This window comes from Nelusetta ayraudi, unplaced genomic scaffold, assembly GCF_046127955.1.
Source record: "Nelusetta ayraudi isolate G7.1 ecotype Tasmania unplaced genomic scaffold, CSIRO-AGI_Nayr_v1 ptg000092l, whole genome shotgun sequence".
NCBI classification, from domain to species: Eukaryota; Metazoa; Chordata; class Actinopteri; order Tetraodontiformes; family Monacanthidae; genus Nelusetta; species Nelusetta ayraudi.
The window spans coordinates 1,254,550-1,278,850 of record NW_027466142.1 but is presented as its reverse complement, the minus strand read 5'-3'; the positions used below and the strand labels follow the sequence as shown (position 1 = coordinate 1,278,850).

The window sequence follows — 24,301 nt, the reverse complement described above, 5'->3', positions numbered from 1 at the left end:
GTCTTCCTCCATTTTAACGTCTCAGTTGACTCTGTAGTGATGAGGCAAACTCTCATTCTGTTTAACCAAACTTTGGAAATATTAAAGTTTTCTGTTATCTATACTTGTATACTCTTCTAGTTGTGGTCCTCTCTTGCACTTTATGTCGGCTACACAACCCAATAAGCATATTTAGCAAAATGGAAATAAAATGGGGGGAGGGGAGTGTTTTCAGCATTCTAATAATATATATTTAAACAAATATTTGCAGTTTTTTTTCAGTTTGCATAGAGGTTAAAAAAAGTGTCATCAAAATTACAATAAGCCAATCAAATTCTATGCAAATGGTGAATCCTTTCAAGCTAGAAGTGTCCACCCCATCCCAGCCCACAAGTTTCAGCGTGTTTGACAAACAACCCTGACTAGATCAGAGGGTCCTCTGCAGTTGCCTCACACATACTATGAACCGGGTACATGTCGTCAATGAGGTGAGACAACAGTTGAAAGTCTTTAAAGAACCTAATGATGCAGGGAAATAATCTAAACACGAGGCAAGTTTGTGTTTGCTAGCTAGCTAGCGACGCCTCTGCTAGCTCCGTTTTGCCGAAAGGTTAGGGGAGTTTGTACTTTAAAGTACAGTTTACTGATAAGGTTTCTAGTTTTTCGATACTCAGTTTGATATCCAGTGAGTACTCCGACATTAAAATAGCGCAAGCTAAGATGGATATATTGTGAGGGGATGCTTTAGCTACTGTGTGTCCTGTGTAGACGAGTCCTTTTTAACGTTTATGCCTCAGCGTGCTCTAATTATGTGATTATGGATTAGCACCGTACAGCTCTCCCCTTGATGCTAGACCGGGACATGGGCAATGTAAAGGTGAGAGGGTTGGTGAACTAGCATGTTCTCTCCGTCCCACAGGCCGGCTGACTTTCACCTGTTCCCCGTCCTCCTCTCTTCTCCTGTGCCCCTCAGCAGACGTCTTATCAAACGTGACTGATTGCCGTAATCTGGAGCGGAGCCATTAAGCAAATTACCTGAATCATTGTGAGGATTAGTCTCATTAACACATGATTAGCATCAAATTAAAATAATGAGTGTTTAACTCGTGATGTCTTCCAGTTGTTGGAACAGCTTGATCAGCCACGGCAGGCTGACGCGGCAAGCGGCGCCCTGCTGGTGGCCGGTGATCCGGAGGTGACGAGGAGTCGGACTATCCGCGGGTTCCACCACCCCGTCAGCCTCGGGTAAGAGAGACTTTTCACCTTTTAGATTTTACATACTGGGGTTAAAAATTCATTTTTAAAAATAAATATTAGTCAACCGCCTTAAAGTAATAGTAGTCCTGCAGCACAGCAGTTCTGCAGATCAATAACTTGGTGTCTGCAGGCAATTTGGCTAAGCGCTCCTGAGTTCAGGCAGTGGTCTCTCAAACAGAGGGCACTGTTCTTTAGGTGCTGAGTGTGTGGAAGGGGAGTTTGTCCTTTTCCAGGCCAGGTGGCGTTCCCTCCTTCTTCTTTATCTATCACACTCTCAGGCCGTCAACTGCTTGTATCGGCCCAATCATAAGGAGGGTCCAGAAGAAGCCTACCACAGGGTTTAAGACCTTCTTGGACAAACCAACACAGAGCACAATTTCTATAGCTCAAGTGCACTAAAACCAGTTGCACCAGTTCTGTGTGCTTGTGGCATCCCTCTATTTAGGATGGGTAGACATGCAAGTGTCAGAGCATGTAGGTACCGGCAAATGTTTTCTATATTTGATTAATCTACTTTAATTCAATCAAATTTTACATTATATTTTCCTGTGCTTTCTCTAATGTTCTCTGAGTGGCCGCACACCCAAAACAATTTTGAGGCCACATTATGATAGTGGACTGTAAACACCGCACGTTTATCAGGTTGTGAAATGTTGGCAGATATATCATTAGCTGAATGTTTTCTGTGCCTGTGCCCGAAATGCAATATTGGAGTCGCGGTTTAATTAAAATGCGATTGTAGTCAGTCAATCCCCGACATGCACTGACTCACTGGGATTTTTTTGCACTTCAACAAGGAGAGGCAACAAAGTCTGTGTACACATCACCTTGAAACTGGTCTGCACAGCAGCACTTTGAGCTTCCTCACAGATGTTGGCCAAGACACCGCTTGTCTCCGGGTGATACCTTTTAGTGGGCGTTCCAAGAATGTTGCTTTTTATGGTGTAAATTTGCAGCAGCCTTTTGAGGGTTCTCTTCAAAAACGTCTCTTTCGCATCGAATCCAAAGGATTTTAAAGTGCTCGGAAAGTTATCCGTCACAACACTCAGATGTGACTTTTCACATAATTTAGTTAAAGTTGAAAATTCATTCATTCATTCATTCATCTTCTATACCCGCTTATTCCTATTCAGGGGGTCTGCTATCCCAGCTGTCTTAGGGTGAAGGCAGGGTGACACTCTGGACAAGTCGCCAGTTCATCGCAGGGCAACATAGAAACAAACAACCATTCACACTCACATGCACACCTACAGAGAATTTAGAGTGTTCAATTGTCCTCACATGCATGTTTTTGGAGTGTGGGAGGAAGCCGGAGAACCCGGAGAGAACCCATGCAGACACAGGGAGAACATGCAAACTCCACACAGAAAGGTCCCAGGCCCGGGCCCCGGAATCGAACCCACAGCCTTCTTGCTGTGAGGCGGCAGCGCTCACCACTGCGCCACCGAGTCGCCCAAGTTGAAAATTAATATAAAATGATGTAAAACTACACCAGATGTACAGGAAAGGTTTGCATGCAGCTTTCACGCTCACGACACGACTTGGTCCGTGTTAAAAGCAGCATGAGACACTGTTGTCGGTTCTCTGAAATCCCAGCTTCTGCAGACATTCAGTAACATCTGTCAAACTATAATTAATCAACATTCGCAGATGTCGCTTTGCTGCAACCTGTTAACATTTCCTCCGAAAAAAGAAAGCCCTCGTAACGGAGAACATCTGATCGCGTGAACAGCGAGAACACTGCGTTACCGTCGCCCCCCCCCCTCAGTCTGGTGTCAACTTGCCCTCACCCTGTAAAGTGAAGATGAACAAATGGCCGAAGCAGGCACGGAGTGCGGTGCACCTTCTGCTTTTATCTCGACGGGAGATTTATTTTAATGCCGCAAATGCATATTTAGCAACCGCTAAGTGTAGTTAAAAACTATAATGCTAACCTGCTGCTGGGAGATTATGAAGCCAGAATGATATTATGTTTTATGGCAGGGGTGGGGAGGAGCATGCATGTCAAGTGCTCGGCCGGCGGAACGATTTAATGCCGTGCGCAGCCTGAACAATTCCTTTTTGCGGTAATGAAAACAATAGCAGCGCTAAACACTGCAGCCTACATTTAATTTAATCTTTGAGGGATTATCCTCTGTGGCTAATGTCAGAGTGTAAGACAGCCTGTGAATATTAAATATATTTCCTCTGCAGATGCTTGCGACATCATCAGTGGGATAATGTCAACAGATTTTTTCCTGAGTTTCTTCATATGGGTGGAATTACTTTGTGAAACGTTTACGGCAAAGCATTTTTTTTTTTTTTTCCTTCACCGAGTTCCATTAAGCCTGAATGTCATGACACCAAGGAGGCGGAGTCTGAGGATAAAATTTGTGTTAACGACCTTGTGTTCCTTTGGCTTTGGTTGAATTACAGGGCTTAGCAAATCCATCTTTGCCGTGACTGTGCTGTAGGGAGGAAAAGTGCTCTGCACTTGTGCAGAACATAATGAACACGGCCAGTCAGGAGGTCCAGTCGCAGGTTGAAGTAATTGAATCCGTTTTGATGTCAACTTTGAGTACATTTCAAATCAATATTGTAGTTGTGAAGCGAGAGATTTTATAAGTTGGAAATTTGCCTCGACAAAAACAAATTCAAGCCTGGAAGTGTGCCACAGTCCTGCTTTTGTCTGCCCTCTAGTTGGCGCTAGAGCGGTCAGTGATTGCCATTAACTAGTATTCCACTCCTGTCAAATAGTACAACACTCCAAAGGAATCTTACAGATTACCGTAAGGCAATTTTTGCTCTCTGTCGTCTTACTCAGCCGTCATGTTGCTTCTGTTCTTTCTGGAAAACACTGAGGTTTCATTGTCTTTAGAAAAAAATGCATGCACACAACATGGACTGGTGCGGCTGGTCGCAGGCAAAAGTGAGCTGATGGCGAGGAGCCTTTCGAATCTGTTCAACTTGACGGCTCAAACAGTCACATCCAAAATGGCGAGGCATTTTGGTCGGCGGCCGTCGATGATTTTTTTTTACGCCGTTGTTGTTGTTACTTTGTGTCTGTCTGGCGCCATCTGTGATCTCCGTTGCGGCGCAACAGTATTTCTCACTTATTGCGGTGTTATTTTCCCCCGGCAGGCCGATGAGGAGTCATCCTGAAAGGACGCGGTGCCGCTGCCTAATTGCAGCTGATTAATAAAATAGCAGCGCGGGGCAGCAGTTGGCAACTCCATTATTATGTTTCTCAAACAGATTAATTGCGGTGAACAATATGAGGCCGCTAACAGTGACGGCGAGGCGTCGGGTACAAAGGCAGTCATCAAGACGGTGCCCGGCGCCACATTAGTCACTTTAAACGGCCGAGCTCGTTTCTCTCCAGTACAGCTTTCCTCCGAGGAGCGGAGATGTGGTGGTATGAAGAGAATGGACGACGTAGATCCAACAGATGCAGAAGTACTGAAGTACTCATATTACTCACTAATAAACCTATCTGTAGCTGCGTTTCCATGACCCCCTAGATTTGCACAAAACCTGAATATGTCAATAAAAAACTGGTCATGAAAACACCTAAACTTGGAAAAACCTCTTAAATCCAGATAAAAGGTTTTGACGCTCTCGTGAGGTGGTTTTCTGGACGTATGCATATAGAGGTATATCGCAAAAGTGTCATGGAAACACTTTTTTCGCATTTACACCTCAGCGGACGTGACATCAACGGGGTCACGCGACCAGTTCACTCCAAGTGAAGATGGCGCGTTGTGTTTGGACGGAGGAGAAGATGGAATATCCTTTAAGTAATCAAAGAGAAAAATGTAAGAACCGTTCTTGACAGCAAACTACATCCAAATGCAGATTTTTACAAGGAATTAGAAGGGAAATGAGGGAGAAGGCCTTCGGAAAGCCGTGGCTGTAGGACGAGACTTCACGAGAATTACGGCTTATGCGCTTTATACCGTTCAAAGGAAACACCTGTAAATCGTCATTTGTAAATTTTAGAAATATCGCTTTTATTTGGCGAAAGACTGTCATGGAAACGCAGCTACTGTCAACCCGCATTTGTTGACTATACGTTCATGATACATCATGATGCTGCATCGGCACAGACCTAGTTCGGGGACTCAAGCTCTGGATGTGGGAGGGGATACGGGGGCGTGTGGGGGGGGGCTGGGCTTCCTTCTTCAAGACAGCAAATAGCCAAGGGCAATTGCTGATAACTAATGTGCGGAATATTGCAATTAGCATGGCAAAGTACTTACAGGGATCAAATTAAAAAATTCATTAACGTGCACACTTAATTAAGAAACACTTTTGGGTTTACATGATAAATTATGACACCTATTAAATCTTGGACTACAAGCTGTAATGGCCTTCTTTGCTCCTGGGTATAGACGCCGTCGGCTTTCGGGCTGACGCAACTCTCCTAGGACCTGGAGTATTTATTAAAGAGTTTTATCAGGAATAATGTTTCCCTGCGAGCGATACAGAGGGGCAGCCACTCCACGGGAGACGTGTGGGCGTGTTCGCAGGTCTTCTCACTCTTGACGTACCTCGGCTTCTTGTCGTAAGGTGTCATGTTTAATTAAAACACGGCAGGGAAACGCCGTGATGTGGATGTGCGCCACCCACTTGTACGGGAAGGGAAATGATTAGTTGCAGTGAGTGGAGGATGTGTTGGGCTGTGGCTTGTCAGGGCCATCTTTTTGAATGACTGAAAACCTAAATTGAAATCGATGTGTCTTTGAGTGGGGAAAGACTAATAGCAGTGAGGAAACTTGAGCTAATTCACACAGGTTGTGTTCTCGACATGGGTGTCATGTTTTGGAGCCGTGTGCTTGAGTGCGAGCGGAGCAGCCCCGGTGCTCCTAACCGACTCATTTGTAAAGCAGGGATGATCCATCACGACCAGTCAACACTGATCTGATCGTCTCAAACGGCCAAGTTAACAAATTAGATTTGCGGACGGACGTATTAGTCGACAACGGCAGAGGCGGAGTCGATGTGGCCGCCTGCGCTTCGCCTTATTAATGTGCCTGCGCTTCCTGAATGGCTGTTTATCAGGGTGATTTGACTCACGTTGGGTATCCAGGGTGGCCTCAGTGCAGGTTTACTTCAAGTCTGCTGGGGTGTCGCAGACTGCTGCTGCTCACCGCTCAAATGATGCTTCTATGATTGCATTAATACCTTTAAATTGATACTAATATAACTTGTTGGTCTTAAGAAATTTGAATCGCCAGATATTATCTGATAATGGTACATTTTGACTGTAATATTTGTTGTGAAGTTAGTTAATGGCCACTTCTGACATTCCAAATGATATTTTCCCCCAGGTTTTTGATTGATTTTATTGATGAGAGAAGATGTTGTCGTTGTTGATGTTTTAAGTTGGACAGTAATTGGCTAATTGATGCGCGTTGCTCTTGGATTCCGTGAAGATCTCCATTGCCGGCCACTTGACAGACCGGGAGTTCAGGGTTCAACAGCTCCTTTCGGCGGCTGCCTCTTTGGACGGTCTTTACGCAGGCGATGTGAATGTTCCGCCGCTACAAGGCTCTTAATTAGGCCTCTGGGTAAATAATTTGCCAGAGCGCCCGGTGGACGAGTCGTGAATGTGCAAATCCTGCGGCTAATGCGACGCCTCGACTGGAGCGCCGCGTTAGATTATTCCAAACAAGTGTCCGCAGCCGTGTGCCATGACTGAATTATTAACTGTGTATTTCATAATGTTACTGACAATATGCTAACGTGTTTCTTCGCCTCCCCCTGCTGTGAACAGATGGGTCCTTTTACTTTATTTTCCACATCAAGTATGATTATTTCTCCATGCCAAAAGCCACCTGCCGTTCCTTGGTCCCCGTTCTAATTATTTATGTTGCTAACACGCAGCAGGACTTGTTATCAGTTGGATGGTGTCTTAATAAAGGAAAGGCACGTCAACATATTGACATCATGTTCAAGGGGAAAATCTATCATCGCACAAAAGAAGGCAGAGGGGGGACACCAGAGCGGCGCAGGCCACGTGCCAACACCTCAAAATCTGACCTCCTTTTGTTTTTACACTGCCGGGTTCCCTCTCCGCCGCACATCTGAGGAGCCATGCGATGATAATTAGGCAAAAGCCCATTAAAAAGTCAAATAAGAGGGAATACATTATCATTGAGACGCCGGGGCCTGGTGATTTTCTGTGGCGCGCGACAGAAAAGGACAAAGCCATCAAGCTGTTGTTTGGAGAAGGAAAGAGGCGGCACTTCTTTCGCGCCGCTGCTCTGGATTTGTCTTGAGGAAAAGTCGCTCTGTTCTCTGTTTTAAACCCACTGCAGGCCTCTGTGGAATCCATTTCCGTTCAACACCTCCCGTTTCTAATTTTGGGAACGCCTTTTTCCCCCCTTTTTCAATACATTTTACGGCAGCGAACCATTGTAGCTTGTTGGGTTTTTTACTTGTTTTTTGCATTTGCTTTAGATAGCAGGTGGTCTTTAGACAACGTTCCATTCACATTTTTTTGTGATATATTTTTCAAATATAACGTAAAAGTTGTTTAGGAAGCTGCCTCTCAGTAGTGGGTTTTGTGTGTGGGGTTTTTTTTTTCATTTTCTTTTTCTGTTTTTTTGACTTGGCTGCCTTCTCCTTCCCAGCGTCCTTCTCAGTGGCTGCTTTAATACCGTTGAATATTGCGCTGAGCATCATAGAAACACAACACAATTCTGTTCAAGTCACCATTTATACCAAGATATTACATTACCATGATATCAATGTTCATAGTTCCAAATTCCTAAATCTAAGAATAACCTTCTCTTATATGTTGTGGCAGAAAAACTATTGAGACAGGAAGAAGAAACCAACCCAAACACGGTCTTCATACCAGGCTTCATGCTAGGAAAAACAAGTCGAGCCAATGCAGAATAAAACAAGCAAAGTGTAAAGAGTGAAAAATCCTGATTTATCCTGCCGCATGTTAGGAGAAAAGAAAAAAAATGTTACATCAGCAGGTCCCCACGCAGCTCCAGAGCAGAGATGGAGTCAAACATGGCAAATAAAAGTAGCAATTAAGTTGAGTATTAACAGCATTTCAAAGCACGGGGAACGCGGGGATTGGTCACTCTTAATCAGGACTCGGCTCTTCAGAAATGTAGAACACTCACAATTAAACACGCTCAATACTTTAATCCCCCCTGGAGCTCAAAATGAATACATCATAATTATAATTTCTGTAGCGCTCTGCTTGTTTCTAATGTGACTGGAGCCGGGGTTCAAGAATATGTCATTGATGACGGTCGGTGCATTATAATTACGGATCCCGCCGTCCCTTTTCAGAGCTTTTCTATCCATCCGGCGCCAAACGCAAGAAGCTGGCGTATTCTTTTTCTTCCTATCCCCCCCACGAGGGCAGCGAGCCACTGGCGCACTCCCATTACCCAGGCAGATTTAAAAGGGTTACAAAACCTTTATCTACCCATTTAAGGACATATATGGGCTCACGGTATCCACAAGAGTGCTGTGAGGGAAAGCCATTGTGGAGCTCAGACAATGGCCCCTGACCATAAATCTGTAATAGCCTTTAGGATTAGAGAATATGCTCTCTGAGTTTAATTACATATTGCATCGGAGAGGTTTACCCCCGCCGGGATGAGGAGAGAGGCACGCTGCTGCTCCCAGCCGCGGCGGATGAGGGACAGACGGCCGGGAAATTAACAGAAGGATTTATTTAATCTCAACTAGTGAAAGTTTTCATGCACGTTAATGCATCAGTGTTCGCCGGCGTGTAGAGAGCGCGCTCGCTAGCAGGCAGCGCGTCGTCTCGTCAGGGCAAAACATATGGCGCGTCACCGTCGCCACGTCCTTCCCGTCGCCCTGGTGCCTGTCGACGCTCCACCTGCGTGTGTGCGTCTCGCTCGGCAGAGAGCTCGTGCGCCATCGTAGCGCAGCCGCGCTGCTGACTTTTCCATAAAGTTCCATTTGCACTTTATTTGTCCTCTTGGAGAAACTCGTCCTGGACACCAGTGGCCGTAGCTTGTGACTATCAAAGACAATTGAGGATTAAAAACAAAACAAACAAAAAAACGTGGTTACAGACATAAATATTGTAAGTCACCCGCGACTATTGCACACGGTCCCACCTTTACTGCACGTTTCCACACAGTGGAAGAACAAAGTGCAGGAATCGTATGACAGAAAGAATCAAAGAGGGGTTTTTTTCTTTCAAGCTGTAATGAAGCTATCAGCCCGTGATGAAACACGACTGGGGGCTTGTTGAAATTAGAAGCTGAAGGTGTAAAGTCAGCCGGTCCCCAAGTTGCAGTAAGTAGCTCAATGTCACTGCAACGCAAGACGTGAAGTTGTTGAGTGTTTAGATTTACACGACTGCGCGGACCGAGCTTCTGAATGAGGCCTCGGGGGGGGCCTTCTTGTAATTCTGTGGCGTCGAAGAAGAACCAAGGTTTTGAAAACACGAAGCAAGACCTCAGAGGGAAAAAAGAAAGAAAAGGATTCCGAGCTCCCGTGCCTCCATCGTCCATCATATCTGTGGCCAAAGTGAATCAGCCCGGTAACTTCCCAGTCCTGCCTGCCATCTTCCACGTTAGGTCTTCTTCCGCTCGGCGTTACTGCTGGCAAATATTCCCTCTGCTGCCGGGCCGTTTAACGCAGACAGGTTGTGTGCAGGAAGCTGTTGAGGGCGGCCATATGTTTCCGCCGCTCTAAAGGGACAGTTCAAGACTTGGATATGGGTCAGCACCTGGCTCGTAAACACAAAAAGCCTTTCAAACATCCCGTTGTGCTACACAGTGTGTGCGCGCACGCACACACACACACACATACAGACACACACGCACACACACGCACACACCAGCTGAATGTGGGCTGACTGAGGACTCGTGTTCGGGTTACTCGGCGCTACCTGCAATGTCACTGGGAGGAATTCATTAAAGCCTGGTTGTTTGATTTATAGCGGGTCTTGGGTCCCTTCCTCTGAATTATAAAGCCTTTGCAATTAACAGATTGAGCGGACGTTTAACCCTGTGTTGGAGGCGTGCCGGGAATCCCGATGAACGCGGCCAAAGTTTAGCGGAGGGAAAGTTTAAGAGGAGAAGTGCTTCCTCAGAACTTCCTCGCAGCAGCGCAGGACAGTCGGACAATAATTCAATAAGTTATGGAGATGACTTCTATTGAGTACACTCCTTTGAAGAATACTGGGGAGGATTATTACGCCGGTTTAATTAGTATGCAAATGTATTTCTTTATGATCACTTCGTACTTCATTATATTTCATCTCTCAATTTATCCTTCAAGAAAGAGCGGATTCAATTCCCTTTTTTTCTCCTTTTAGAGTGCTTATTTATTGCTCTGTAATTAATTTCAAATTTAATCAAACACATCTGCACGGTATTTCTTTAACAACGGCCGAACTCACCTGTCCACTCGGCACTCTGTCAAGGACTTGTAATCTTTAGAGGTCAGAGCGGCTCATGCAGGAGGCTGAAGGAACGGTGCGGCGCGAGCAGAACGTGACGCCGCAGTGCAAAAGATTAATAAAAAAAAAAAGGTGTCAACACGGTTTACAGTTCATGGTTTAGTGAGTGGAGGGAAACCTGCAGAAAGCCGTTTAGCAGACAGTCTGGTCGCAACACAAACACGGAGCTTAACAGCTCGACATCAGTCAGGCCTTAATCTGGGCGTAGCTGCCCATCCCAGTGCTCCACCTCCACCCCTGGTCTCTCTCAGATGGAGGCCCATCGCCGCTCTGCATTCATGTCAAGGGAACGGCTCAATGGAAGCAAACCTGATTGCACAGCACTGTGCTATATACGCACACGTGTGTGTGTACATATGTACTGTGTGTTTGTAGACATATGTGTACCTACTACCAGTATGTATGTGTGTGTGTGTGTATGTATATGTATATGTATATATAAATATTTGTATATATATATATGTATATATATATATATATATATATATATACATATATATATATATATATACATACATATATTTATTTATATACATATATACAGTATATGTACATATATAATACAGCTATGAGGTAGGGATTGATTAAACTTCACCTTCTTGTGCGCTGCCTTCAATGCCTTGTTGTTTTTAATCATGGCTGACTAATAAGAGGCGCTGAGAGAGAGAGAGAGAGAGAGAGAGAGAGAGAGAGAGAGAGAGCATATCGGGGCGGACAATGAGCAGGATCCCACTGTGCCAGATCACCTGCGCTCACCCTCTGTCGACTCACAGCGGCCGTGATGTAGTGTGACTGCCGCAAGACTCTCCAGTAACAGCCTCGGCGTGAGATTTATGCTCTCATTGGGGAAATTACATTCACTCGCTGGCCTCGCTGTTTGGCATCCATTACAGTTCATTATTATGTTCCGATGCTACGGTGCCGCAATAATAATAATTTTTAAAAAAAAAAGGAAAGCAGGAAAGCAGAAGTTTGTGGCGAGATTAAGGCATAAATTGTCCCGTCCCGGCTGTTGAAAAACACTGAGCTGTTTCTAATTATTTCCCCTCTCCTTGGTCTGTCTGTCCTTCAACCAGGCCGTCTTTTGCTTTGTTTTTTTCTCAATCAAAGACGTGATGCTTGACCCTGTAATACGCAGCGTGAAGCTGCAAATGTCTTGGTGGTGTGTGGCAATTTTATTTTGCCCAGGTCCTAGTGACCTTTAACCTGCCCGGTAGTCTGAACTGTGTGCGAGCACAATTTTAACATCAGCATGCTGTGACTAAACTGAATAGGATGATGGTCCAGCACGAGCGGGTCATGTTTGCTCTACCAAACGTGACCTGTGAACACATACAAACACACACACACACACACACACACACACACACACACACACACACACACACACACCAAGTAGAACAGAAAAAGAGTGGTGCACATACATCTTCCCCGCCACCACCTCCAACATGCTCTCCATGAATAATCTTCCTGCAATCTGCCTCTCCCTCCCTGCACTCTCTTATTAATTACTTTTTATGGCCAAAATCAAACATCTGTCGCGCTGAAATATACAGATTAATTACGCAGCTTCTCCCCTTCAAGATCCGTATAGCATTGTTCCTCAGCAGCCTCGCTGCTTCTTGCATCCTCAAAAGCTGAGCAGTTTCTTTGATAGATTTCATTTGGGAGAATTATGAGGCGATCGTTCCATTGAAACTTCAAAAGGAAAAAACTGAAAGAAAAAAAATTTGGTTTATACCTTCACCTGTCTAGAAAACTTAAAAAGTTTCTCATCAGTTACAAAAGTTTTTGCATATTGCCGTCGCAACATATTCCCCTTTATTTCAAAATGGCCCTTCCATGTCTTCACAAAGCTCTAATTTCTCTTTTTGGGCAAATTTTGTACATCATCATGTGACATCTGAGGGAGATGACAGGCAGCGGATGAAACAAGGCAAAGAAAGAAAGAAAAACACTTCTTTGTCTGACTCAAAGAAGCAAATTAATTGAAAATCCACCTTGTCCTTAGATGGCACCGCCAGCGTCTAAACTGCCTGATTTCACAGCGAGGGTTGGGAGAGATGATGTTGGAGGTGCGCAGACCCTCTGACAGAAGACAGCTGCCTGCCCGTCCTCCAGACCGGCTCCGAGGCGTCCTGGGACTCTGCCCGCTCGCAGGTCAGGACCCGGGAGGGGAGCCACCATTTGGTAGCAGTTACCGAGCGGCGGGAGGGCGGCGCTACCTTCCTGCCTCCGCTCAGTCAAGGTGATGGCGGCCGCATGAAGCCGGGCAGCCTCCTGGCTGAGCAGGAGCTACCCATCATGCCACGGCCGCCAAGGACTCGGTGACCTTGAGACGGGCCGGGCTCCTCCCTCTCCTCACTGTGCCACTGTGAGTCTTTACGAGAGGATGGATGAGGGCACATTTGTGGGTGTGTGTGCGTGCGTGCGTGCGTGTGTGTGTGTGTGTGCGGTGAATGAACGAAACGTGCTGCATGAGCGGAACTCGCTGTGGAGCTTTTCTTCTGAGTCGCCTGATTGTGGCCGAACGGGAAATCATTAGCGCCGCAAATGTGGATGTTTGTCAGCAGCTGCTGCTGCCTTGGAAGTTCACAGAGACCAGTTGGATGAATAAACAGGGGGTATTGGTTAAAAGATATGTTGATTAGAGTTTGGGTCCAGTAAGTTTTATTATGTTCAGAAATGTTTTATGATAATAAGTTTTAATTGGACATGGAACCAGGTCAAGGTTGAGCCACTTTGTAAAACAGGCGTATTAAGAGAAAATTGTCCATTGTCACGTTTTTGTTTTTTTTTTTTAATTAAAGTTTAAGTCAAATCATTGGGGAAAAAAAAATCTCTTTAACCCACAAGTTTGGGAGCAGCAATAATAACTTTAAAGTCCGTGATAACCGCGATGATTCTGATCAACAGCTCAATCATGAGTGTTTTCATGGTGGACGCAGAGAGCGTTACATGCTTTAAAAAAACACAAAGTGGTGCTAGTTTCAACCAGCGGCCTTTCAATCTTGGCTTCGCGTCTGTGGAATCCTCCAAAAAAACCCAAAAAAACCCTGTTGGATCTGCGACGAGCAAACAGATAAATCCCACCTGGCGTAAAATCACCTGTGTTTGATCAGACGTCTATTCGCTCACCTGCTGTCGCGGTGGTGTTTTGTTTTTTTTGCCAGGCGCTCCCTCCGTCTTTGTCATCAGACGCACAGCGGAACCCGCCAGTCCAAACAATTTATGACTGTTAAGCGTGGCAGCGTATATGATGACAAACAACACATGCTTGGCCGTGCCAGCTGGTGTAATGATGTGGTAATGCCGGACTCATTAACTTCTGCACACTGTTTATGGTGGCTTTTTATGACAGAATTAATTGATTCACACATGCATCCGAACAGAAATAACTGAAATGAAAATGCAGTTGGACGCCGGCCGCCGAGCTGTCATAAGACTTGCGGCGGTAAAGAGCGCCGACATTTTTCACGTCGTTGTGACTGGCCACGCGCACGCACGCACACGCTCACACACACACACACACACACACACACACACACACAGTAAACAGTGACAAACAGCAGCTCGTTGTGGATGTGTCAGTACACACAGATCATTGCTTTAATACAGTCATTGGTTTCAGATACTGCTGATACCGATACCGTAACTTGCAGAGAAAATGCTTTCAGCTTGTAAAAACCAAGGGATGTGGTTGTGATTATATATTTCCAGACTTTCTTGAAATTTCTTGAGGATTAATGATAAATCTGATACACTGCGTGGAAAATCCTGGTATTTAATCCAACAGGTCAAGGGAGTTCTTATATCCCGGATGACCTTTGAATGGCAGTGAACCTCATCGGCAAAGGTCCTGCCGTGTAACAGCTCTCAGATATATATATTTTTCATCTCGGTCATCTCTGAGGTAGAATGGACACCTGTTGACATGCGTTGGTACTAACCTGGGGGGGTGGGTGGGGGGGGTCTCAGTGCCCTTTGTGACCTCACAAAGAGCCCCCACTTTCTGGAACCAAAAGTAACTGAAGCGACAACCCAGAAACAGGATGGTTCAAAAACCAAAGATGCTTTGTTGATTTTTGTATATGGAGCATGGAACTTGGCTCTCATGCTCTGGTAACTTTAGTTGTGTTTATTGTAATACATATACACTACCAGTCAGAAGTTTGGCAACAACACTTTCTCATGCAATGCTTTTTCTTTATCTTTACTCCCTTCTACGTTGTAGATACATATTGAAGACATCAAACATGAGTAATGTTTATGAAATTATGTAGCAAGGAAAAAAATTCTACAACTTCTACAACTCTAAATGTTTTATATGAGGAGTGGCTATTTTGATGAAATTAAAATATGAAATGTTTTTGAGGTGATGTCACACTTTTTTTGGTTTCCTACATAACACCATGTATGTTTTGATCAGTCACTGTTTTGATCCTCTGATTGAGAATCTATGTGAATGGTCATTAAAATGAAAGAAAAACCATTGCATGAGAAACCTCTGTCTGGTCATCATTATCATATTAATCTTAGTCTTGGACCTGCTGGAGCATATTGTTACATAAAGTATTTAGAAATGCCATGTGTCTTTGGCGACATTGTGTTGGTGTGTCTGACGTCATTCTGGTCAAGACTCACGTCGTGTCCTTGGTTTTGATCTGTTACCAAACCTGGAAGTGAGTTGGGGATTTTCTCTCTGCAGCGTCTACGTCAAAGTTGGCAGATTTAATCAGAGAGCCTGCGTTGAAATAAATAAATAAATAAATAAATAAAAGAGGGGAAGGGCTCAGGCTTGTGCCCCAGCCGACTCTTCACCCTGCTGCTACCAACAATTTGAGCCATATGCTTAAGAATTTCCCCTCGGATCTTGGAGATGAATCAAAGAACGGATTAAGCTCGGTGGATAATTTTCTGTGCCTCAGCTGTGACGAGGGTCACATCAAATCGGTCCCGGCGTTCCATATTGAGGAAATGATTTTCATCTCCTGGGCTGGACTTAAAGGTAATTCTACACAAGCTGTGCTCCGCTTCAACCCCGTAATGAATTCCTTAATCCAAATCTCATTGTTATGAACCGTGCAATTACTGAGCCGGGGATGACATGTCTGCCTTGTGAAGATGGAGCAACACTGTGGGAGTTTTAGTGAAGCATAATGTTTCACTTTCACTAGTCTAGTATTATGTTACGTTTGCTTCTTTTTTTTTTAATGAAAAGAAGTGGATGTATTGCTACTACACACAAATATCTTTTTGGCATTTCATAACATTAAAAACCTTCAAGAAAATCATCTTTACATGAGCTTCTACTAACTTTTTCCGCCAAATAATATAATTGAGTTTCAGTGTGGCGATTATATTGGTTTCCTTGCCAATATTTCCCATGTTGCTGCAATGATACGGAGCTTCAGATGCTCAGCACTGTGTTTTTAAATTAACATGAGAGGCTTTTTTTTTTTTTTTTTAGGGTTTTTCTTTGATTTGTTCTGAGACAAACCCAGCAGCTCTTCCATAACCTGGAGTGTCCAGAGAACTGTTATAAAGGGGGAAAAAAAACAAACCCTGGAGCAGGAGATGCCTTGTCATTTTTGCCCCGGATTACAAGGAGCCTTGACCGCGGCGGCTCGACACGCGCTCAAGAAGATTTGATGTCTGGGGCAATCCTCGTCACAGCTTGTATCACCTCACCGACAGATGTCAGCGAAATCAGCGACAGCCGATCATGCTGATCCTCCCCGTAATCATGTGCGATGATCCCGCTGTGACACGGAGCTGTGGGAAATATGTCCGTCAATACCAGCGCCGCAGGCAGATGCAGCAGTGCAGCCCGGCCCGGCCCGGCCCACCACCTGCCCCAGAACCTCCTCCCTGGCCCTCCCCCAGGCCAGTCACACCCTCTCCTGCCAGAGCCACTGCTGCTGCTTCTTTTTTTTCTCTCCTTCTTCTTCCTCTTCTTCTTCTTCTTCAGCCAACCAGCTCCAGTTGAACTGCTTCTTCAACTCACTTGAATCCCTGTTAATGTGATACAACGATCAAACTTGTTGTGCTGCTTTTGATCTTATTCACGTTTTTTGTTGTTGTTTTTTTGAACTTATTGTATTATTACTTATTACTTATTATACATATATATAAATATATATATATATATATGTGTGTGTGTGTGTGTATATATATATACAGTATATGTATATGTGTATATATATGTATATACAAACAAAGACACACATATATATATATATATGTATATATATATATATATATATATATATATATATATATATATATATATATATATATATATATATACATACATATATTATATATACATTATTGTGCAATTCACAGATCAACTACTCAATCTATTGCTTTGATAATTGATAGATTATTCAAAGCAGTCGTTGTCTGCATAACCTCTGCATCAGTGCCATTGCTGATGTCAGAGAGGCTGGATTAAACGCAGACCTGCGTTGTGCACACGGTAACATAAGGTAAAATCTGTCATCGGAGCAGCTTGTTTGTTGTGTGTTTGTGCTGACCTGGTGCATTTTCGTCCAGGTCATACATGTCATAATGCTTCCAGACGAGCGGACAGCTGCTGTCCCTGACCGGCCCTTCCTCCCCATGGCCAGAGCAGCAGCTTTGAGAGGGGGAAAAAAACCTAGTGTGCAAATAGTCTCACCAGAACAGAATGTGGCATATGCTCAACTACGGAAGCGGCATCAAACATTCTTGCAGAGCTCAGCGCTATGTGGCTTCCCTGCATGAAGGCCCCGCCAGGCAAAAGGTTTCCAAACAATTTTGCGTTTTCATGTTGAAACCTTGCATGGGGAGGAGAAAAAAAAAACAACAACATTAAACGCAGTGGAGCTTTGCATATGCATGCATGCCTTAGGCCTGCATGGCTGCGACTGCTAGCCTCTGTGTGTGTGCAGCAAAAAAAAAACCTTGACAAAGGTCACAAACAATTTGGCACATCCTTTTATTAGGCGAGTGGAATTATAAAAAAAAAAACAAAAGCCCCCCCCCCCCCTCCCAAAAAAAAAGCAAAATGCACCGATGAGCACTTTGCCAGCAGCGAGCTTCATCATCTGTAGCCATTCCAGCATATGCTTTCAAGATAATAAAAAATGTGACATTAAACATAGCGCAGATTGGATTTAGTTCCAGGCTACATATAGCAAGTCGCCCCCCCCCCCCTCCGGAAACCTATTAATGCAGGACAGTTAACGCCACAAGTCATCATGATGTTTCTTGCATAATATAATTTATAGTGGATAGAGCTCCATAAATGGGAGGCATTGTAAAATATTTCCATTATGTGGGGAATGTCGCTGGGCAATAAAGGCTTTATTTTACTTTTAATGGCTCTCAATCTGTTGTTGTTCCCAGCAATATTTAAATCTGTTAAAATTTGGTGTGTTTTAAATGAAGATGTTAGAAGCCTTTTTTCTCTATTTATTGTTTTTCCTTTTTTTTATAACGCCACATTCGGGACGTGACTTTTGACTGGACATTAAAAAAAAAAGGCTGCAAGCCCAGTAAAGTGAAAGTGCATCAGCCAGACTCGTCTCCTTTTTTTTTTTTTTTTTTACTACCTTGGCTTCTCTTTCTTCCATGCAGAAATTATACATCTTTCTTTAACAGTGCTGTAAAGGTTACACAGTCTTTTAAGCAGCAGTTCAGACAGATTGATGTTTATGCCATTACAGCAGCCAATGAAATGTGCCTCACTGCTTTTTTACGCCAACATAAAGCAGCTTCATCCATTGATGACATTGGAGATATACTGGAGTCAAACATAAAGAAAGGAACAGTTGTTATTACCTGATAATATCTGACGCTCACAACAGAGCTGCCCATGGTGAGAATAGGCTGCAAAATCTGTTTAAACAAATAAAATGTACTCTGGGTTCTGGTGGAAGGGGACTTTGCATGTATGTTGTTCCACCATGTTGTGAGTTTATTCTGAAATGAACTGAAGTCATTTAAACCCAATATTCTACAATCTCTGACTGACTGACTGACTATGATTAATCAAAATTTCAACCTTTCAAGGTCAAGGGTTATCTATTAACAAAATTCCATGTTTAAAGATTTTGTCTTTTTTGTATTATTATATAAACATTATCATTATGCACACAATGCCTTTTATTGATCTTTTTTTTTTCTCCTCAAAATCATTTGTGCTCAATATTTTCAGATATTTGACATCAAAAAACTACAATCGTACCTCGACCTCAAACGTCATGTGAGTTCGACTGTGTTATTTCAAAAAGCCAATTGTTCCATTGATAAATCACAGATGGTTGCACTGGCTGGAGCTGCATGGACCCCCACACCAATGAAGCAGCACATCATATGGCTGTTGAACACGTCTGCGGGTTCCACCAGCGTGTGCTGTGATTTTTGCAGGAAGCCCTCTGCTGGCCGCCCCCCCCCACCTGCCTGCCCAGTGGGAGCTGTGCGGCGCCATTCTCACGTTTTTCTCCCCCTGATTGATACGGACACGAACTTGTCCAGTTGAATCCTGCACTATGGCGCAGTCAGCTTTCTCCAGATAGCTGCAGGCTCTTCAAGAACACACGCATATACTCCTCCCCCTCCTTCTCCTCCTCCTCCTCACCCCTCTAATCTCCCCCACCTCACTCCCTCCCGCCCCTCACTCCACTTACACTCGGTGACATGTGTTTGTTTATTTATTCAGAGTATCATCTGCCCACAAACGTCTGTCCGTCCCTCCCCAAGAAGGAATAATCTCTGCAAGATGAAAATGTGCCTCAATATGTCTCGGTGCAAGCTTAGAGTCGCTAAAGTGCTGCTGTCTGTCTGACCTGGAAAACCCACCCACGGTGATCCACTCAGCCCCGCCCGCTTAAAAAAAACCCTCCTCATAATACATGCAAAGTATGAATTTTTTAGGTTACCCCCCCCCCACCCCCCAGAGATTTAAGAGGCTGCTGACCACCACCTGCAAAGTGTGTCAATATGCTCCTTGTTGTCGTTGGTGTCATAATCTTTTTTTTTTTTTTCGAAGAGCGATGCTAAAATCAGATCGCACCGTTTTGTTACTTGGAAGTGGAAGATTCTGTTTCTGCCGGGGGTTTTTTTTTTTTTCTTTTTTCCGTTTTTTCGACAGCTTGAGAGGCGGCACAGATTGTCATTCGCTCCGGTTTGGTCGGTCGGTGCAATTTGGTAATTGGATCATTAGATGTCGAGTGCCAAAAAAAAAAAGTATTTTGTGTAATTCATAATTCCATTTTCTTTTTTTTCCTTTTTTCAACACCTGTATACAAGGAGGATGGGACACGATGCGATAACTCCAGCGTGAAGGACACTTTGCTCTGAATCCTTTCCATCAAGGCACAGCAGCTTTATTTATATAGCGCATTTAAATGCAAAGAACAGAACAGAGAACGGAGTCTTCAAAGACAAAGTGCAGAGAAGAGACAGCTTAAAATGCTATAATACAGCAGTAATAAACTAGAATAGAAATGAAAAAGATAATAAGAAAATCTAACAGGATGAAGAAAAGAGGCTAAGAAAAAAGTCTTTAAAGTGGATTTACAAACAGTCACACTTGGGGCTGACTTCACTACTGTCAAATACCTCCTTTTTGGCTTTTCTTTTCCACCTCGCACAAAAAGCGACGAGGGTGATTGAACAACCTGGAAGGCGAGAGTGAGTGGAGGCGAGGGAACGCTAGCTAGATGGCTGGCTGGCGGGCGGGCGGGCGAGCTAGCGCGATCCGCAACACTAGCCGCGGCAGATGGACGCGTGGCGAGGCCCGGCGCGAAGTCGCTCTAGCACGTAGCACGTAGCTCGCTTCTTGTCACGTCTCCACTCGGCGCCGGGGCCCAAACGCCACAAAAGCCTGGATCCCCCGGAAACTGGAACAGCTTGACTCGGTGTAATGAAATTTGCCCGTGTCCCAAGTGCAATATTTTCCTTTTCTGCACGAGAACAATCGGCGGGTGAGCGCCAAGACCACGCCAGTGGAGAGGAAGAGGAAAAAAAGAGTGTTGAAGATGCTTCTCAAAAACCAAAAGAATCACATTTTATATGCATCTCCAGCACAACGCACGTGTGCGCTGTGAAAAAATAAATTCTCAAGAAGAATTTTTTTTAATATGCATCCCTTTCCAGTTTCAGTTTCCGGTTTGTTGCTGGAAGTCGCTGCACAATTAGCTCCAAGATCCGCTGAGCCGGCGCAGCGCTGCTCTCCCCTCCTGCCCAGCGTGAGGCCGTGTCTAAACGAGCCTCCTCTTCATTGTCTGATCCCGGTGGAAAATCCCTCAAAGCGGGTTTCACTTACCGAGGGGATGAGAAGATTATGAGCTCAAACATCACTTTAGTTATGGGTCGATAGCTTAAGAAACTAATCCCGGGGCCCCTCAAACTGTGTCGGCTGCCGTCGCTGTCTTGGTTGTCGTCGTCTTGGTAGTCACCGTCGTCGAGGGGCTCAGAAAGTTAGCGCACGGTGGTCCGAGAAGCTTCTGCTAAAGTGGCGTCTGAAACTGTCTCACCGAGGATGGATTTGGACCCAATTGCACACTAATCAAACACTCATCCTGTCGTTTGTCGTCACTCTCTTACTCTCCCTCACTCTCTCCATCTCCTCTCTCTGCGCAGTTTGGTTTGGTTGCGCAGGCTGGAAGAATGGCGGTGGCCAGGACAGTGATTTCTTAACTTGTCAAATCAGTGAAATAAGAAAAGCATTGACGTGTCTGTCAATGTTTCCTTTAACTGAGTTGCCTCTTGTTTGTTAGAAGGAACATATGCAGTAACTAGTGATTCCAAGGGCCCATGTGACCATCGGTCACCTGCTTTTAAAGGACTCGTGAGAATAGAGAATAGCCAACTAGGAAACAAAAAAACAAGAAATAGGTTCAATTCTGATTTTGAGAATCAGCAGGAAGTCTTCCAGTCTGCAGCCATGGTGGTGTTTGATGACTGATGATTGTTAGTTTCAACTAATATCAGTTCGATGAACGTTCATTGCATGCTCAATGGTGGGACGTACAGCAGGACACGTGCTCTTGCCGACTGACCTTTGACCCGGCAGGACAGCAGGACACAGAACTCTTGGACCGGACTGTTCCACAACACTGCGCTGCGTGGAACAGCTGCTTTGCTAAGCATGATGCTAATGTCAAAAAATAACTTGACCCAAAGTGTCGGAGGCGGCAGAGAGTGACGTGCCGTGTGAAAATTAAAAACGCCCAGGTGTGATTGATACGGGACAGGAGTGAAGGTCTGGACCTCCAAGTATCGCCGAGTGTCAGCCGCGCGGTGAGAGTGATTCTTTGCATGCGGATTAAACTTTGAAGTGTAAGGCCACATTAGCTTTTCTTTCTCTGATTTATGAGTCGGTTCCCTTGACTGTGTCCGGGGGCTTCAGACACGTGGGCGTGATTCACTGCTTTTGATTAATTTCAGGTCTTGAATAAACATTGTGAGGAAGTTTCATTAATGTCGCCAAAGGTTGAGCAGAAATTGTGTCGCTCCTGAAGTGAAGTTTCGCCGTACTTTGTATGTAAATGTCCTGGACAAGGCCAGAAGTACAGCGGGAAGCTCACCACCACACTGTTGCTTTGGGAAATTCCATAGTAGTTTTAACTAAAACCACCCATGTTGAACATCTCCAGGCCTTCCGTTCAGGGAGTTTCAATGTAGGTTTTATTTTTTCATTTTGTGTAATGCCACTCTTTCGTCATCATCAAACGTCCACTTTTTTGAAATTTGTCGAATTCTATAGACATAAAAAGTAAAAAAAAATAAGTAAATAAAAAAAAGATTTTGTGAAACACGGTTTTGTGCTTCCTAAAATTGGTGGCAATTTGTTTGACCATTTTTAAAACTTGCACTAACACTAACACTTGCATAGATGCTGAAAATATTTTATCACACATAAACCATCTGCACAAAATAAAGGAGATGTCTTATTAAGTAGGCTGACACCACCAGTGTGATTCCATTGAATCTTCTTTGTTCCACAATTATTATCTTTTTTTTTCTTTTACCATTGTGTATCTTATACGTGTCAGTGTAAAATGTGCATAAATGTCGTGTTTGGTAAAACAAAGGTCACTATCATTTAAAAATGTTTTATTCCTTTTTATTCACCTCTCTTTGTACAAATGTCTTCAATATTGGATAAAACCATTTGTTTCCAAAAACCTTTCTTCCCTTCCATCTTCCCTCCATCGGCCTCGGTATCCCCGATGTGGTTGTGGTGGTATCCCTAAACCCGGGTCTGGCCTTCTGCTACATCCCTCTCGTTAAACCCGTCCTAACAGCCTGACTGCAGTTAAGGAGACTTTAATTGACTCTAAAGGACAATTGCCGCTGCTCATTTTGACGCGGTAACAAAACGAGACACACAAGAAAACTGCTTCCACGCAAACCCCCCCCGCTAATCCCGCTCTGCGGCTGCAGCTCGGGGACGCCTCTCGCTTGACGCGAGGCCGCGTTGACGCTTGGGCGCCGAAGCAGCCATTAGTTTCATCGGCGGCGTTCCTTTTGTGCTGAGCGGCGAGCACAGAAGGCGTCCTTAATTAAATCAGCGAGGAGCGCAACAGCGGCCGCCATAAGGCATCTATCTGTCTATAGGTTGCGCCGGCGGTTGCGTGCATCCAGGCACGGCGTCATGGGGTTATAGGGCATGTTTTCACATTAAGCTCACGGAGGGAAAACAGCTCCTGCTCATCAGAACCAATCTGAGCGTTTCTCCTCGTTCACTCCCTGATCATTTGTGAGAGGACAGCGTGTTTTGTTTGTTTGTTAGCTTGTTTTTTCTCTCCAGCGTGGCCTGCGTGGGTGCTCGCTGTGCACGCTTTTCTACTCTTTATATTGTGTGCGTGCAGAAAGGTTTATTTGCACTGCGCTGCACCTATCATCACGCAGAGTCTTTATTCTAAGGCGCCTCTTTGTGAAAACCAGGCGTTTCCCGCTGCACCGGCACACTTAGCGACGCGCAGCCACGTGCGTATGTGCCAGTGCGACGCCCACTCGCCCGTCGCCTCCGCGTTTGCCCGTCGTGCGCGGTCGCATGCCTTTTGCCCACATGCCTCTGCATCTGTGTTTCTAACGTGTGCATGTGCTTTCTGACAGAGTGGCGAGCGCACGGAAGGATTTCCCCAGCGTCCCAGGTGCCGGAGTGTGTGTGCACTGGAGGGTGAGGACCATCTGCCGGGGCTGGCTGAAATCAGTGCAACATGCAGGTGCTGAGGTATTCACCCCAGCACGCGAGGTAAATATATATATAAATATAAAAAAAAAAAAAAAAAAAAAAAAATCAAAGTGGGGGTTGTGGGTTGTGCCCATTGTGTTTGGCCTAGAAAATATAGACGTCATGGTCAAGTGCAGCAAGCATGATTTAAAAGGTCAGTCTTTTTGTTGTTGTTGTTGTTGTTAGTTTGACCATGAAATATGGTGATGCTGTATTTAAAGGTATTAACCCTAATGATTTTTGTGAGTGGCTCTATTTAGTCAAGCCCTTCTGGCTGCTGCTGCTGCTCAGCGAGGCTGAAAACATTAATAAACAAAACAGCATTTAGTGTTAAACGTTTAGTTGATTCCTTCAAGCTAAGCGAACTGCTCATATTGTGGCTCAAC

The 24,301-nt window shown here is 44.7% G+C and overlaps 1 long non-coding RNA gene across 2 annotated transcripts in view; it reads left to right on the top strand.

Annotated features, from left to right (window-relative positions):
* Window positions 1-334: 334 nt before the first annotated feature.
* LOC142902108 (uncharacterized) overlaps window positions 335-24,301 on the top strand; it is a 70,966-nt gene continuing 46,999 nt past the window's right edge. For both annotated transcript variants that reach the window (XR_012929052.1, XR_012929051.1), the window contains exons 1-4: window positions 335-467; window positions 899-1,024; window positions 1,100-1,224; window positions 23,798-23,936. This is a non-coding gene — a long non-coding RNA (uncharacterized LOC142902108). The remainder of the gene's footprint in view (window positions 468-898; window positions 1,025-1,099; window positions 1,225-23,797; window positions 23,937-24,301) is intronic.